Raw genomic sequence first — 16,180 nt, 5'->3', positions numbered from 1 at the left:
ATCACAATATCATCAACTATAAAATCATGATAGAATAATTCATAGTGATACAGTAAGGGCCGCATTGGGGATATCAGTGGTCAAATGCGGAGTCATTGCTAGTGTTATAAATATTTGTACCTTTAAAATGTGTATAATGTCTAAAAATCATAACGACCATTTTCTGGCATCGGCATTTGGGACTAAGGGGTGCCTCAGGCCGGCTCGCTGCAGGCCGAATTAGCCCCCTGGCTGATGTTTGGGGTTTGCGAGAATGTGCCCATGTACAAACCCCCAGAGCGAACATCTTTGGCGAGTTTCACACTCGCTGGGGCATTGGCTCCAGGATGGGTGGGCAGGGGGCAGATAGGCAGCGGACGCAGAGGCCTGCTCAACTTTCTATGGGCGTGTCCACAAAACGGTATGTGAGCCCAGCTCACTATAATCACCTCTCTGTCAATACCCTTCACCTGGAAATAGGCAGACAACTATTCCCTGTTCCATCAGTGCATGCACAGAAGCTAAACCACTAGGAAAAGGGCACAGAAGCTACTGTATGAGCAATGAACTGGTACATAGTTTACATGGTGCATTAGGGCCCCACACATAGGCTGCACACATGGCCCCTCCTGTCATAAACAGAGACCTCGTGGGGTCCCAGCAAGATATCGGTTTGGGGCCCTCCTCCCTTCAACAATCCACAGCAATATCATTTTGCAGGCGGCATTGATAGAGTACCTTGTCCCGGGCACAGTTTACCGATAAATGCTCAGCTGCGTGAAACATTTTTATTCAATTAAAGAACATCAAAGGGACTTTGGGAACTTAGGCAGGTCCATGTGATGTCATGATGTCACGCGGTAGTCATGCAATGCTCCTCTGGGAATCTTCTGAATGGCCAGGATGTCTTTATGGGGCTCTTTGGGAACTGCTGGGCCTGGGTGCCAGACGGGGTCCCAACAATCGGGATCCCGACAGTCATTTACCCGACGTCGGGTTCCCGACTGTTAAAACACAGACAGACGGGTTCCCAACGGCCACCGACTATTCTCCCTCGTGGGGGTCCATGACCCCCATAGAAGGAGAACAGAATTGGTGGCGAGCTTGACGAGTGCTTCGAGCCCGCATGGGATTTGTTGCGGTAGCCATGCGTCCAGCCAGTCGGGATCCCTACGTTGGGCTTATGACTGTCGGGATCCCGACTGTCGGAACCCTATACCACACCTCTGGGCCCTAGGAGGGCACCTGGGTTGCCTTGTGGAGAATCCACTAGTAAACCCCCGCTGCATAGGACATAGGGTATTTTAAAGGAATATGCTTATGTCTTGTTGAACACCCATTGTGGTAGAAATCCATTCGCAATCACTCACCATCAAATTCTCGCCCTCTTCTCACGGCTGTGATGCCATCTGCAGCTGTGAGCAGGGGCGGGATTTGACTTTTGCGGGGAGGGAGCTAACTGATCGCTGGGCTACAAAAAGTTGCAGCCCCACAATCAGGCCTGAATCGGCCCCAAAATTACAATAAAGCAAATGATCATGTATCTCCTTCCATAATATAAGAGATATTATACTAATACTAACTTATTAATGTTATTGTATAGGAAAAGCTGGGAGTGGTCTGATAGAATGCCAGCCCAATGCAAAACATCCATTTGCAGCCGCGCGGGGAACTTGCAAGCGAGTGTGTGTGTCTGGGGGGGGGGGGGCTGTACGAGCGACGGGCTGCAATGCTGCAAACTTCCTAATGGACCTCCAGCTCCAGAATCTGTCAAGGGAGCGCAGTACATACAGCGCAGTATATACAGCGCTACCTGGAAGTGCTTACCTGCATGCAAGAAACTCTTGGCAGCGAGCATGTATTCCCTGGCAATGAGCAAGTAGGTAAAAAATATTATAATGGGTGTATGGGGTGGTCAGGGGTTCAATGAGAATGAAACCCTTGGCAGCAAGCATATATCCTCAGGCAACGAGCAAGAACCCCCTGGCAACGAGCGTGTAACCCTTAGCAACGAGAACTGTATGAGGAAAGTGGGTAAATAAAGATACTTTATTTTGAAATCAAAATCTTTATTCCAACACTTTTGTCTCTTCAAAACTTTCTTAAGGCCATACACAATATATTGTGACAACAATAATACAGAAATGAGAACACCTAGTATTCATAGATAATTCCACTAATTAACAGAAACAAAAGTACATTACAGTCAAAACATTGAATAATTACTAATATATTCACAAGAAATTACCAAATCAAGTACTTCAAGATAATGGAAAAGAAATAATAGAATACAAAGTGATTCTCTTATTCCAACTTCAAAAGAGGCAAAATTTGTACAGGTTGAGTATCCCGTATCCGAATATCCGTTATCCAAATTATTCCGAAAACCATACTTTTCAGAAAGTGGAAAAAAATATTTTTTTTTGCTAAAAACTCACTGGGGACATTTGTAACAGCACTACTGAGGACATGATATGTAACTGGCACTAAATATGTGCTGACAATGATTGCTTGGCATTCAAATTCACTATCTGAGATAGTACACAAATTTTGTTTCATGTTTTGAAACCTTGTTTTTTGAACAAATAAAATATATTTGTGTGTATTTTATGTGGTAATAAAATATATTTGTGTTTATTTTATGTGTTTATACAGCATAAATGCAAGATACTTCAAAATACATCATTGAAATATTAAAATATTCCGAAATACGGAATAATCCGTTATCCAAAATTCTCCTGGTCCCGAGCATTTTGGATACGGGATACTCAACCTGTATTAATTTAGAATTATTTTAAGAATGTATGTAATATGTTCACATGTTCTAAACATCTAGCGTGCATGCAAAAGTAATACAATTTATTTTAACTCATAAGTTAAAATAAAAATATCTAAAATAAAAAACACTAAATTAAAGATAATGTACATGAGTATAATTGAACAATGTTTTGTGTGCATGTGTGTTTGTGTGTTTGTGTGTGTGTGTGTCTGTGTGTATGTTCACTAATCATCTTCAGACTTTGCACACTACCTTATCATGTTATGGGACGATCTAAGTTGGAAGATGGGTTTAGTCGGACGAGCCCCTAAGGGTTCTGTCATTATATTTCAGTTGTTTTCATGCATTGTGATATGGGGTGAGATTCTATGTTTTGCGCTAAATGCGCATGTTTTATTCGCGCACCACATCGCCGCAAATCGCATTTTTCTAAATCGCACTTTTCAGTCACAATTCGATTATTTAATGTGATGCACATTTGAGGCTGAAAAGTGCGAAGAGGTGCGAATTGCGGCGAAGAGGTGCGATTTTTAGTAACAAAAAAGTGCGATTTAAAGTACCAAAAAAATGCGAGTTGTTCCGCCGGTCATGTGCGAGTTTTGGACCAACCGGAGTGCGATTTACAAAACTGTCTCTGCATGACTAAGAACCCCCAAACCTATTGGCCCACCTATGTCCCCTCCATTATGCATCACACCCCCTATATAAAGGGGCATTGGCGCCATTTCACTCTTTGATAGGAAGTAAGGAGCATGGAGAGGAGCAGTGGAAGCGTGAGTTCAGGAAGAGGTGTTGGTGGCAGAGTGAGGAGTGGCAGAGTGATGAGTGGCAGAGGGAGCAGTGGCAGAGGAAGCAGTGGCAGAGGGAGCAGTGGCAGAGGGAGCAGTGGCAGAGGGAGCAGTGGCAGCAGCCAGTCAAGTGTGAGAGGCAGCAGTGTGGCAGGCAGCATGGCCACAGCAAGGCCAGCCTCAGCCCAGACCCTGGCCGTCCAGCCCCAGCAGGAGGAGGTGGAGGATCCGCTGGCATCCCCATCCTACAGCCAAGACCTTGACCATACCCCACAGCAGCTGCAGGAGGGCCACATGTCAGAGGTGGAGGAAGATGGAGGTGAGGAGGAGGAAGACACTGGCATGGAGGAGGAGGAGGGCGACATGGCTGGTGGTGAAAATGAGGAGGAGGAGGAGGTGGTAGCTGGTCGCACCAAAAGTGGCCGCATGGTCAGGTTCTCCTATGAAGAAAATGTGGCACTTGTCCGGGCTATCATGCCAGTGTTCGAGCGTCTGCTTGGCAAAAGTAATTACAAGACCACTGCCCAGCGCAAGCGGGCTATATGGAAGGACATCACCCAGGCGGTGAACGCTGTCAGTAATCACAAGCGCCTGGTCCGCAATGTGAAAAAGCACTTTAATGATATAAAACGCCAGTTAAAGCATAAAATGGCCCTGGAGATGGAGGAGGCCACCAGGACTGGAGGAGGAAGCCCCACCACTGTCAGCTACAATGCTTATGAGGTGAAGCTGAAGCGCATCATCCCCCCTAAGGTCCTGCCTGGCATGCATGTGGCGGATTCCGACAGGCCACAAACGCCACCGCGAGCTGGTAAGTGTGACCCCATGCAAACTTTAACATACGTGCCAATGTATTATACCTGTAATGTGCACTTGTATTGTTATGCTTTGTAAAGTGCTGCTGTGGAACTACATAGCCCAGCAAGGTCATGTACAAGAAAATGGCTGCTCCTACTTTGAAATTGCTGATAATGCTGGGCCTTGTAGTTCCACAACTAATCTGATTGATTAACAGTGTACCATTCTTTGCAGCAGACTAACATGTATGTGTACAAAAACCCTGTGGTGTAATGGTGGTTTAGCTGCCATGCCAACATACCACCGATTATCCAATAGATGTCATGTGTACACTAGTTTACTACTAAGTTTTTAATTCAATATTTGACTTAAAACCAAAAAAAAGGTGGTCCAGATATAATGCAGTCCTTTTCCATTGGGTATTGTCCATTATTGTGAATTCACTGCATGTTTTCTGAAAATGCTTAGCCTTAGCAATGTCCATAATGCCTGGCCATCTTTCCTTGTACAGATTGTCCGTCCCGAAGTGCTGCAGCATCCAAGAGAAGAAGGCCCATTGCTGCAGAATCTGCGGAAGCAGGTAAATGACTAAACAACACCCCATTACACATACAGTACACACACCCATGTCACATCAACAATATCTCACACTACATTCTGCTCCTGCTGCTACATTGCAACGGAAATGAGTGTCATGTGACCTAGGCATGTGACATATTATTAATGTCAATGTTGCATGCTGTATCGGGGTACATGTGTAATTGCATAACACCCCTAGGTATGGCCGTCAGCCATCTATAGCCCTATGTAAAAAAGTGTAGACGACAGTGTGGCCTATATATGCATCAATACTTACCTCTTCATCTGTATCCACAGGTGCTATACAACTAGGGAGCAACACAACCGATTCTTCAATAGTGGTGCTAGACGAAATGGACATCATTCTTGATCCGGTCGACACCTTTGCGGCAGAGGAAGAAATGCAGACCTCGTCCCAGAGTGATCTTCCCCCAAGTGGGGTGTCTCCCAACCCACCCCTAACCACCCAGCAACCCCATACACCAGCTACAGCTTCCCAAGTAGCTAACTCCTTGGTTAATTTCAAGGACAAACAGCTAGAATTCATGGCCTCCCAAAGCCTCCAAATTGGTAATATCCAGGGGTACATGCGTGACACCTTCCTGCAGTTACGCAAAATTTCACATAGTGTACGGGTAGGTGTAGGCACTCAAGTGCGCATTGCCAACAGTATTGACACCCGTTTTGCTGAACTAACTGCTGCAATAAGGGAGCAGAATAGCCATATTGGGAGCCTGGCCCAAACTCTCACAGCACTAACCCAAACATGCACAGCGCAGACCAATGCCCTACTAGCTATGCAGGCCCAAATACAGCAGCAGCAGGAAGGTATTGTGGGAGGTGGCACTACCTCAACCCTCAGCAGTGTATCCAGCACCCCAATAAGTGTCTCCCCCACTTCCCCACCCCGTCGTAGTGTGAGGACCCGTGGTGGGCATAGTGCCGGCTCTAGAAGTGGTGTAGGGCTGCCTGATGCTGGCCGAAGGTAGCTGCTACATCAGTGTTTATACTTATTAAAATGGCAAAGTTCTTTGTACATGGCCCCACAGTTGGTATTTTGCACATGTAAAAATGCAGAATGCTTTACACCAAAAAAAGTAAAAGTTGCTGCCCGCATACCATTGTGTCTGTGTCTTTTTCTCAATATAAATTAATGTGTGAATTCTAACATGTTGTAATGGTATATGACTATGGGATTGCAGTAAAGTCGTGTGGTATAACTCCTTGGCTGCCAAAGGTTGTGGATGTATATTTTCCAGCAGGCTCTGACACTCATGGTTTGGACTGTAATGGTTGTAGTGTGTCTGGGCATGCTGGCACATGTAGTTCCACAACACCAGTGAGCCATGTTTCACTGCAAACTTCATTCATACATGTACCAAGAGTACTTAGAAGGTAGATATCAGCAAGGGATAGGTCAGCACCACCATGTGCATACGTTGTGGACTGGTGTTGGGTTAAATGTGTGTGGAAACAGATGGTATTGGTCAATAATTTGTGAATGAGGACACTTACAACACTGGTACATTTTGGAGTACAGGCCACATGTGCTTACCAGATAAGTTACGCCTGCTGATGTATGTCCGCAACAACTTCTTTATAGCAAGTAACAGTTGAGTGAAATGCTTGGACAAAGTGGCCTGTGATACCACCAAGGCCCATGAGGTCACAGACTGAGTGGAGGCTGTGGACAAATAGGAGAGGGCACACATTAATTAGTGCTAGCCAGACACTACATAGTTGGCACCCACAAAATGGGACAAATCATATCTCACCTGCTCATATAACTCCTACAGGGTAATGGGGTTCAGAGTAACCATCCCCACAACCTGTGGATCCGACAGGTAGTCCAGGTACAGGTGAGCATCATACATACGTGGGGTACCCAGTAGTGGGGTGGCTACCAGCATCTTTTGCCCACCTTCCTCCCTCCTGCGTTGCTCCTCCAAATGGGACACATCACAGATATGCAACTTTAAAATAGTCATAAAAATCTACATGATTTAAACCCTCACAGGTGTCCTTACTGATGTTGGGGTTAATGTAGGGGGGTTTGTGAGTGATAATGAAGGCACCTGTGTTGAAATTAACCATGTGTGCACTTGACCAAAATGAGTTCTGTGCAAATGCGCCAAACAGAACCAGGTCTGAAATAAGTGCGATAAATAGACACCTAAAATGCGCATAGCATTAAATAAGCGGTTTGTATACTTTTGCATTGGAAAACATCTGGATGCGCTAAAAGTGCGAATTAATCTCGCACTTTTGGTCCGCATACCTTTACGCACATAATATGCGATTTCAGTCCCTTAGCGCATCACATTAAATTTGCGATTTGTCTGAAAAATGCGATATCGCCATTTTGTGGTCTAAATAACGCCAAAAAACGGAAATCGCATCCCATAGAATGTCACCCATGTTGTTGGAAAGCTTGTGTCTTTCTGAATACGAGTGGATAGTTGATGACTTGTTCTGGCTGCTGCAGCAGCTTCTGGCCTGCTGTGGTTGGGAAGGGAAGGTGGATACTTATGCTGCTTTCACACTGCAGAAAGGGATAAAGACCCGGTATTTGTAAACGGGATTTACAGTAAAACGGGTCTGAGCCACAAAGACCCTTTCACACTGCATGTTGTAAACGGTATATTACTGGTTAATTATCGTTTTTGTACCTTTCACATTGAACCCATTGTGAAAGATACAAAAACGGAAATCCAGTAATATACCCCCCTCCCTTGGTACTTGCCAGCTTGTATGCCTGCTCCCCCCCTCCCCTGGTACTTGTATGCCCGCTCCCCCCCCCCCCCTCCCCTGGTACTTGTCAGCTCACAGAGGTCCAGGCAGCGGGGATCATGCAGTGTGCTGTGGGGGCCGTTCGGTGAATGGGAAGTCATCGGTGGAGTCCCTGCGGCAGATGGGAACTAGTAGCGCTACTAGTTCCCATCTGCCGCAGGCCCCCCCCCCCCCCCCCCCCGATGACTTCCCATTCACCGAACGGCCCCCCACAGCACACTGCATGATCCCCGCTGCCTGGACCTCTGTGAGCTGACAAGTACCGGGGAAGGGCGGGAGCGGGGATGCAAGTACCAGCGGAGGGGGGTTGGGGTCGGGCATACAAGTACCAGGGGAGGGGGGGAGTGGGCATACAAGTACCAGGGGAAGGAAGGGAGCGGGTATACAAGTACAAGGGGAGGGGGGAGCGGGCATACATGTACAAGGGAGGGGGGGAGTGGGCATACAAGTACCAGGGGAGGGGGGGGAGCGGGTATACAAGTACTAGGGGAAGGAGGGGCGGGCATACAAGTACCAGGGGAGGGGGGGAGTGGGCATACAAGCTTACAAGTACCAGGGGAGGGGGGGAGTGGGCATACAAGCTTACAAGTACCAGGGGAGGGGGGGAGTGGGCATACAAGTACCTGGGTAAGGGGAGGGGGGAAGCGGTGTAGGATTCAATATACCGGTTCAGACCCATTCACACTGCACAAATAATGGGTCTGAAACTGGTGCTTTCATACTGCAGCTCTAACCGTCTAAAAAGGCTAAAAAAATCAGCAATATACCATTTTAGAGCTGCAATGTGAAAGGGAGGATACACGCTCTGGCTTCCGCAGCAGCTCCTGCCCTGCTGTGTTTGGAAAGGGTAGGTGGATAGTTGGAGACTTGCTCTGGCTGCTGCATTAACTCCTACCCTGCTGTGGTTTGGTAGGGAAGGTGGATAGTTGGAGACCTGCTCTGGCTGCTGCTGCAGCTCCTGCCCTACTATGGTTGGGAAGGGTAGGTGGTTAGTTGGAGACTTGCTCTGGCTGCTGCAGCAGCTCCTGCCCTGCTGTGGTTGGGTAGGGTAGGTGGTTAGTTGGAGACTTGCTCTGGCTGCTGCTGCAGCTTCTGCCCTGCTGTGGTTGGGAAGGGAAGGTGGATAGTTGGAGACCTTCTCTGGCTGCTGCAGCAGCTTCTGCCCTGCTGTGTTGGGAAAGCGAAGGTGGAACAAGAATTGTATAAGCATAAACTTTTGCCTGTCCATCGGAAGGACAGATGGACCTTAAGACTAATCTAATATATAAAAACTAAAATGTGCCTGTCCTTCTGTCTTTCTATACAAATCCACTGTTTACAAGGGAAGATTGTGACATTTTACATCAGGCATATTAAAACATGGCCGAGGCATCTAAAAAAAATCCAAATCGATATTATTTACTGTTAGTTTTTGTTGTACACTCATATGTACATGTATGTTCCAGCATAAATTGCAGCAATTTACACCAAACTGGTACACATATGATTTACAATCTGGGAACAAACACTGTGGGAGTAACACGCCCCTAGAACTCCTAGGGGTGGGACCAGTGCCAGATTAAGCCTTCGGGGGGCCCGGGGCACTTTAGACAGGGGGGCCCCCTTGCACTTGTCATTACTGTCCGCAAACTGCATAGGAGAATATTACACTGTCAAAACACAGAGTAAAGGCAGTATAAACTTGGTCAATGGGTAACTGCAGGGGTTATATACAGTAGATATATATTATAGATATACAGTATATATATATATATATATATATATATATATATATATATATATATATATATATGTATATAGAGAGATGCGTGGGCGGCACTCGGAATAAACAACTCACACTTGAGGCGGGTGTATCATCAACGTTTCGAGACTCTTTATTTAATGTCTCGTCATCAGGATATATAAAACAAAATGAAAACACATACATTTATATACATACCCCCACCAGTGATACATCGCGGTGATGGCGGGAAAACGGGATTCGCGCTGCCCTATGACGTCACACGCGTCACCGTGGCCATGACTACCTGTACGGCATCACGGGACTGTGGATACGTCAAAGCGCCGCTTACCACGCTCACGCATCTCCATAACAACAGAAACAAAAATCAAAACAATGTAAAACGACAGTGTATCAGAGATACATGCAGCAAGGCAGTAAGATACAATCAATAACAGTATAGATGCAAAGAATTTCAAAGTTACACGGGGCATAGAATATGATCACATAATACATATACTCATAAGAAGCAGTGTAGTCCTGGTGCCTCATTCAGGCCACCAGGTGCCAGCGTCCCCAAGCGTTGAATCCAGCTTGCCTCTTTCCTTAATAATTTAAGAGCACGATCACCGCCCCGTAAAGAGACGGGTACGTGGTCAATAATGATACATTTCAAGGCTGCCACCGTGTGCCTCGCCTGGAGAAAATGGCGAGCGACCGGCTGGTCACTACTCCCCTTCTCCAGTGCGGCTTTGATAGAAGAGCGATGTCCAGCAATATGTTCCCGAAGGGTTCTTTCTGTTTTGCCAACATAGTTAAGCGAACAGGGACAGGAGAGCATATATACAATAAATTTAGTGGTACAGGTAACCCGATGTTGTATCAACATCTTTTTACCTGAATGGGGATGTAAAAAATATGAACTTGCGGTCATAGAGCGGCAGGTGGTACAATCTAGACATTTAAAGCAACCAAGTCTGGGTCTGAGAAATTGTTCACTGCTGGTGGCACTTAAGCCAGTGACATCAGCCTTTACAATGATGTCCCTGACATTTCTGCCTCTACTGTAACAATTCATAAGTGAAGTGTCTCGAAGACCCAGTGTCTCATCAGATTTAATGAGTGACCATAATTTCTTACTAGTAGCACCAATAATGGGGCTAGTGGTGTTAAAATGATTAACCCATGGGAGTCTACCTTGACCTTTCTCTTTTTTGTTTTGTTGGAGCAGGGCATCTCTGTCCCTATTCATAGCCTTATCTTTAGCCTGGAGTAATGATGCCAGTTGATAGCCTCTGGCAAGAAACTTAGTGATCATTTTATCAATCTCAGACTCAGCCTTAAGGTCCGTACTACAGATCCTCCTCGCTCTTATGAACTGAGAAAACGGGAGTCCATATTTCATGCTTTTAGGATGAAAACTAGATGCATGTAAAAGGGAGTTACGGTCTGTCGTTTTAGTGAAAACACTAGTAGAAATCAACCCTTCATTGACCTCAATAAGTACGTCCAAAAAATGGACAGAGGTTGTGTCGACAGTATATGTCAATTTAATGGGACTACCACTAGCATTTTGTTTCTCAATAAGCAGAGTGAGGGCCTGTATGGGGCCAGTCCAGATGAGGAATAAATCATCGATGTATCTCGCATAGAACAGCATATATATAGAGAGAGAGAGAGAGAGAGAGAGAGAGAGAGAGAGAGAGAGAGAGAGAGAGATGTGTGGTAAGTGGCACTCCTTTGGACTTCACAAAAATGACTATACAGACGCAATCAGCTCCAACATTTCAGATTTGACTCAGTTTTCAAGGTTAGAACCATTTCTTTGAGTGCAGCCCCCGGGCAGTTGTCATGTGTATCTTGGAGTGCTGGTAACCACGTATCTATTTTTATATATATATATATATATATATATATATATATACACACATACACACACACACACACACATACATACATACATACATACATACATACATACATACAGTACATACCACATGAAAAGCCTGTTTTTGTCCCAGTGCTGCCTCTGATTAAAAACCCTCCCATGACTAGGCTGCTGCTGCTGTTCTCCATGGGCCTGAGAAGCATGTAATGAGCTCCACCAATCAGAGCTCAACACAAATGTCTCAGCCTCTGCCCTCTGGTGCAAAGTGTCATGGGACTTAGTCAACTCCCAGTAATGCACTGCACACTTGGGCAGTCGGTATGCCTTGGTTCCCGATGCTCAGCACCATTATTCATTGTCACATTGGCAGATAGGTGAAGCTGCAGCACTACCCCACTCCCTTGCACAAAACCTTTAGCTAAAAAAAAAAAAAAATGTTTTTTAAAAATACATACCAACCACAAGGGGCCCCTAGCTAGAGGGGGGCCCAGGGGCACTGACCCCTTGTGCCCCCATTATAATCCGGCCCTGGGTGGGACAACAGCACAGATTATGGGCAGTATTCAATGAGAAAAATTTGCCGTGTTTTATGGCGAATTTGTGCTTTTTTTTGCGTTGGACGGAGAATTTTGGTCTCAAAAAGTGAACCACCCTATTCAATGTGATATTTTCGCCGTCTTTCTGAGTGATTTTGCCGTGTCTCTCCATGTAGCAATTCTCCATCTTTTCATGGAGAAGTGGAATGTGAACTTTTAAAATAAAAGGTTTTTTTTATTTTTATTTTGGTGTAAAAAAATCAGGAATTTTATTCTGTGGAGGGGCATGCTATTTTTATTCATGTGCTTATAGCACATGAATATATATTTTATTTAAAAAATATATATATTTTTTATACACATAACAGCCAGCAGGGGGCCGGAGCCGAGAGCCGCTCATTAGATATTCATATATTCACTGCACCCGATCATTACATATGCATGATCGGGAGCAGTGAATGGTCCCCTGCTGGCTTTTTGGGGGGGGGGGGGCAGCTTGTGCTGCCTGGGTCCCGGGGAGCCCTCCTCCCCTCCACATACGTTCTGGGGCAGGCAGGGAGACTTCAATCTCCCTGCCTGCAACCGTCCCACGGCTCCCTGCAGCGGACGATTGGGTTAAGATTCGCCGTGAGGGGCAACGAGCCCCTGCGACATTGAATAGTGTCTAAAGACACATGACGAAGAATCTCCAAACATGGAGAATCTCCGTAAAAACACGGCGAGTGCATGGCGAGAGAAAAAACCTCTCGCCATGCAAGGAGAAAATTCTCATTGAATACTGCCCTATATTAGGAGACAGCATACAGTAGCTCCAGAATGGCTGGGGCAATTTACACCATACTTAGAACACATATGATTTACAATCTGGGAACAAACACTGTGGGGGTAGCACAATCCTAGCACTCCTATGAGTGTGACAACAGCACAGAGTATTTCAGCAGACATCATAACTCTGTAATGACTGGAGCAATTTACACCAAACTTGGTACACATATCAATTAGAATGTGTAAACAAACACTTTGGGGGTAACACACCCCCAGCACCCATAGGGCTGAGGTAACAGCACAGAGTATTTCAGCAGACAGCATAACTCTGGAATTACTGGTGAAATGTCCACCAAATGTGGTACACATATTACTTACAATCGGTGAACAAACACTGTGGGGGTAACACACCCCTAGCACCCCTAGGGGTGGGGCAGCAGCACAGAGTATATCAGGACATGCATGATATGTCAGTGATGACAGGTCTGAATGTGACAGGGACAGTGACATGATGTGAGGAGGGTAATGGAGGCAGCAGGAAGCCACAGATATAGTAGGAGGAGCAGGGAGTCCAGCAGTACAGAGTATATCAGGAGATGAGGGATGTGTCAGTGAGGACAGGGCTGCATATGACAGGGGCAGTTACATGATGTGAGGAGGGGAATGGAGGCAGCAGGGAGCCACAGACTGAAAGTTATATAGTGGGAGGAGCAGGGTCCCCAGCAGCACAGAGTATATCAGGAGATGAGGGATGTCAGTGAGAACAGGGCTGCATGTGACAGGGGCAGTGACATGATGTGAGGAGGGGAATGGAGGCAGCAGGGAGCCACAGACTGAGAGTTATATAGTGGGAGGAGCAGGGTCCCCAGCAGCACAGAGTATATCAGGAGATGCATAATGTGCTGCGCTCCAACGTAAGTTAATTAAAAACGAATGTTATTTATACCGTGTGTTTAAAATTTAAATTCATTTTTTAAAATAAACATTCTTAAATTCCTGAACAACGGTAAGTACTCCAGCTAGTCATTAATAAACATATACATCTAATAGATATGTAATTCATGTGTATTATTACACTGTTTTTTTTTTTTTTTTTTTTAACTCGCACTACAGTACATGAATTCATAAGAAATATCTAATTGTTAAGGTTTCTTTGGCTGGGGAAAGAAAATGACAATCTGGAACGACATTCTAGTCCATTCTTTCTGACAAAATCCTTCTTAGATGGACAAAACCATGTGCACTGCAGGTGGGGCAGATGTAACTTGTGCAGAGAGAATTAGATTTGGGTGGGGTTTTTCTTCAAAGTGAGATCTATATTGAAGTGTAAAATCATGCAGTCAGTATTTACCCTGCACAGAAACAAAATAACTCACCCAAATCTAATTCTCTCTGCACATGTTACATCTGCCCCCCTGCAGTGCACATGGTTTTGTCCATCTAAGAAGGATTTTGTCAGAAAGAATGAACTAGAATAAACCCCATTGTCTGGAATAACACCGCCACACTATATAACATTACATAGCACGTGCAGTAGGTTCATAAACCACTCACCTCCTAAGCCTAATTGGGTGCCACCTAGTGGTTGCCATTGCTCAAAACACTTGAATTCCCCCCATAGTGGCGAGGAGCAGTGTAAGCTATTTATTGTACAGAATGTTTAAGAAGTTCAAGTTGCAAAAGGAACAAGGACAACACTGAGTGAGGTATATCAATATCTCCAATCTCATAGCTCTCCTGTAAGCTGGGACTATGGGCTGTACACATACGCAGTCTGTCCATAATCATCCGGCCTGCGAACTCGCAGCTGTGCAATCAGGTCTGAATTAGGCCCTATCTTGGAGATATATATGGAAAGAGATAAAACGTAGATATAAATTTACAACCAGTAAGCTGTATATACTGTATCTCCACTTTATCTCACACCCAGCGTTGATAAATCTCACTTTAGGTTTGTCACGTGTATGGATACCAGGCCAGTTGCTGCTGTTGGTGGGTCAGCACTGCTGAACTACCAAGTTTTGGGTTTACAGATCTCAGATTAGTCCCTAGCAGTGCCTGGGTGTTCCAGTGGCCGCACTACAGAAGTCCAGCGGGCCAGCAAATGATGTGCAACTACTGTAATCTGCATCTAGATTTCATATTATTGTCTCAGTCCGGAAAACACAAACATCCAAATAAAAGGCTGCACTTGTTGGGCGTCTAGTCAAGCTGCACAAAGAGAAAATGACATGTCCTGCCATTGTCTATGGAACATATCCCTGTAGTTTAAAAAAAACATAAAATTCAAGGAAACAATGGAAAAGAGCAAAACTTCTGTCCATCGGCCAGTGCTGTCTGTACTGTTAATGTTATGAGGAGGTCAGGGTAGGGGTGTCCTCCTATGTGTGCCTGTGTGTGTGTTGGGGGGGGGGGGGTAGATGGGCACCTCCAAGAACACAGCAGCCAGGAATACAGCTCAACATCTTGAGTTTTTGTGCAATGTAGCCATGGGCAGTACGTATAACAAAACATAATCTTATCTGGGCACCTACTAACACTATACATTCCCTCTCTCAGGGTGGTAGGACCTAATTCTCCTCCCACATACACAGGCATTTGCACGGTATTTGCAGTCAGTAAACATGACAGGACTGCTTCCATAGGTAATGAGACACTGAGCCAAGCCCTTACACAGCTTATATCAGCCTAAGTAGGGCCGGTGTTAGGGTGTTCGGCGCCTCCCTGCAAACTAAAAATTTGCGCCCTCAATGCCTGCTGAAGCCGCACGATGAAAAAACACATAATGGGCTTAGTAGCAGCATTACCATATGTAGATATATATTTTGGTGCCCTGTGTTAGAAAATGAATTTAATTTGTGTGGTTTTAGATAAGCATATTTAATTGCTTTTAAAATAATCAGTTTATCTATTATAACTCTGCTTTCCCTGGTGGTCTAAGGTGAAAGCACTCAGCAAGTGTTTATTACCAGACAACCTCCCCCTTTCCCAGCAGTTTTGTGGCAGCCAGCCCAGTACTACTACCCCAGGCAGTGAAGAGAAAGCAGGGCTGGTCCATGCTGTAGCTGCAGCTCCAGGCGTGTCCCGCACATGTCAGACAGGCAGCACAAAGCACAGCAACATTGCAGCTGCCCCAGAGGTGTCCAGGCTATTGCTAAAAATACTGGTTACTGGGACACCGACTAAGCGATAGCCGATGCGGTAGTCAGCCCTGCGTTGTTCCTGTGCATCTGGCACCGCTGACTGTATGACAGGCGCAGTACAGGAGGCACCGTGTCCCAGCAGAAACAGAGTGGTAGTGCAGGGAGAGGCTGGAGCCTCTTCAGTCCGGTGCCTCCCTGCACCGCAGGAGATGCTGAGTGGGTAGCGCCGACCCTGAGCCTAAGAGACTGGAACTAACTCACCCACTATCAAACTGAAGGACTAAAGCAGTGGTTCCCAAACTGTGTGCCTAGGCTCCCTGGAGTGCCTCAGGACACTTGCAGGGGTGCCTTGGGTTGGTGGACCAAGATCAATTCATATTATTTATGGTCAATGTACCAGGCAAAACCTGTGCTT

This window comes from Crinia signifera, chromosome 1, assembly GCF_055691185.1.
Source record: "Crinia signifera chromosome 1, ASM5569118v1, whole genome shotgun sequence".
Lineage (NCBI taxonomy): Eukaryota > Metazoa > Chordata > Amphibia > Anura > Myobatrachidae > Crinia > Crinia signifera.
The sequence above is the reverse complement of the archived record's forward strand: the minus strand, read 5'-3'. Positions refer to the sequence as shown.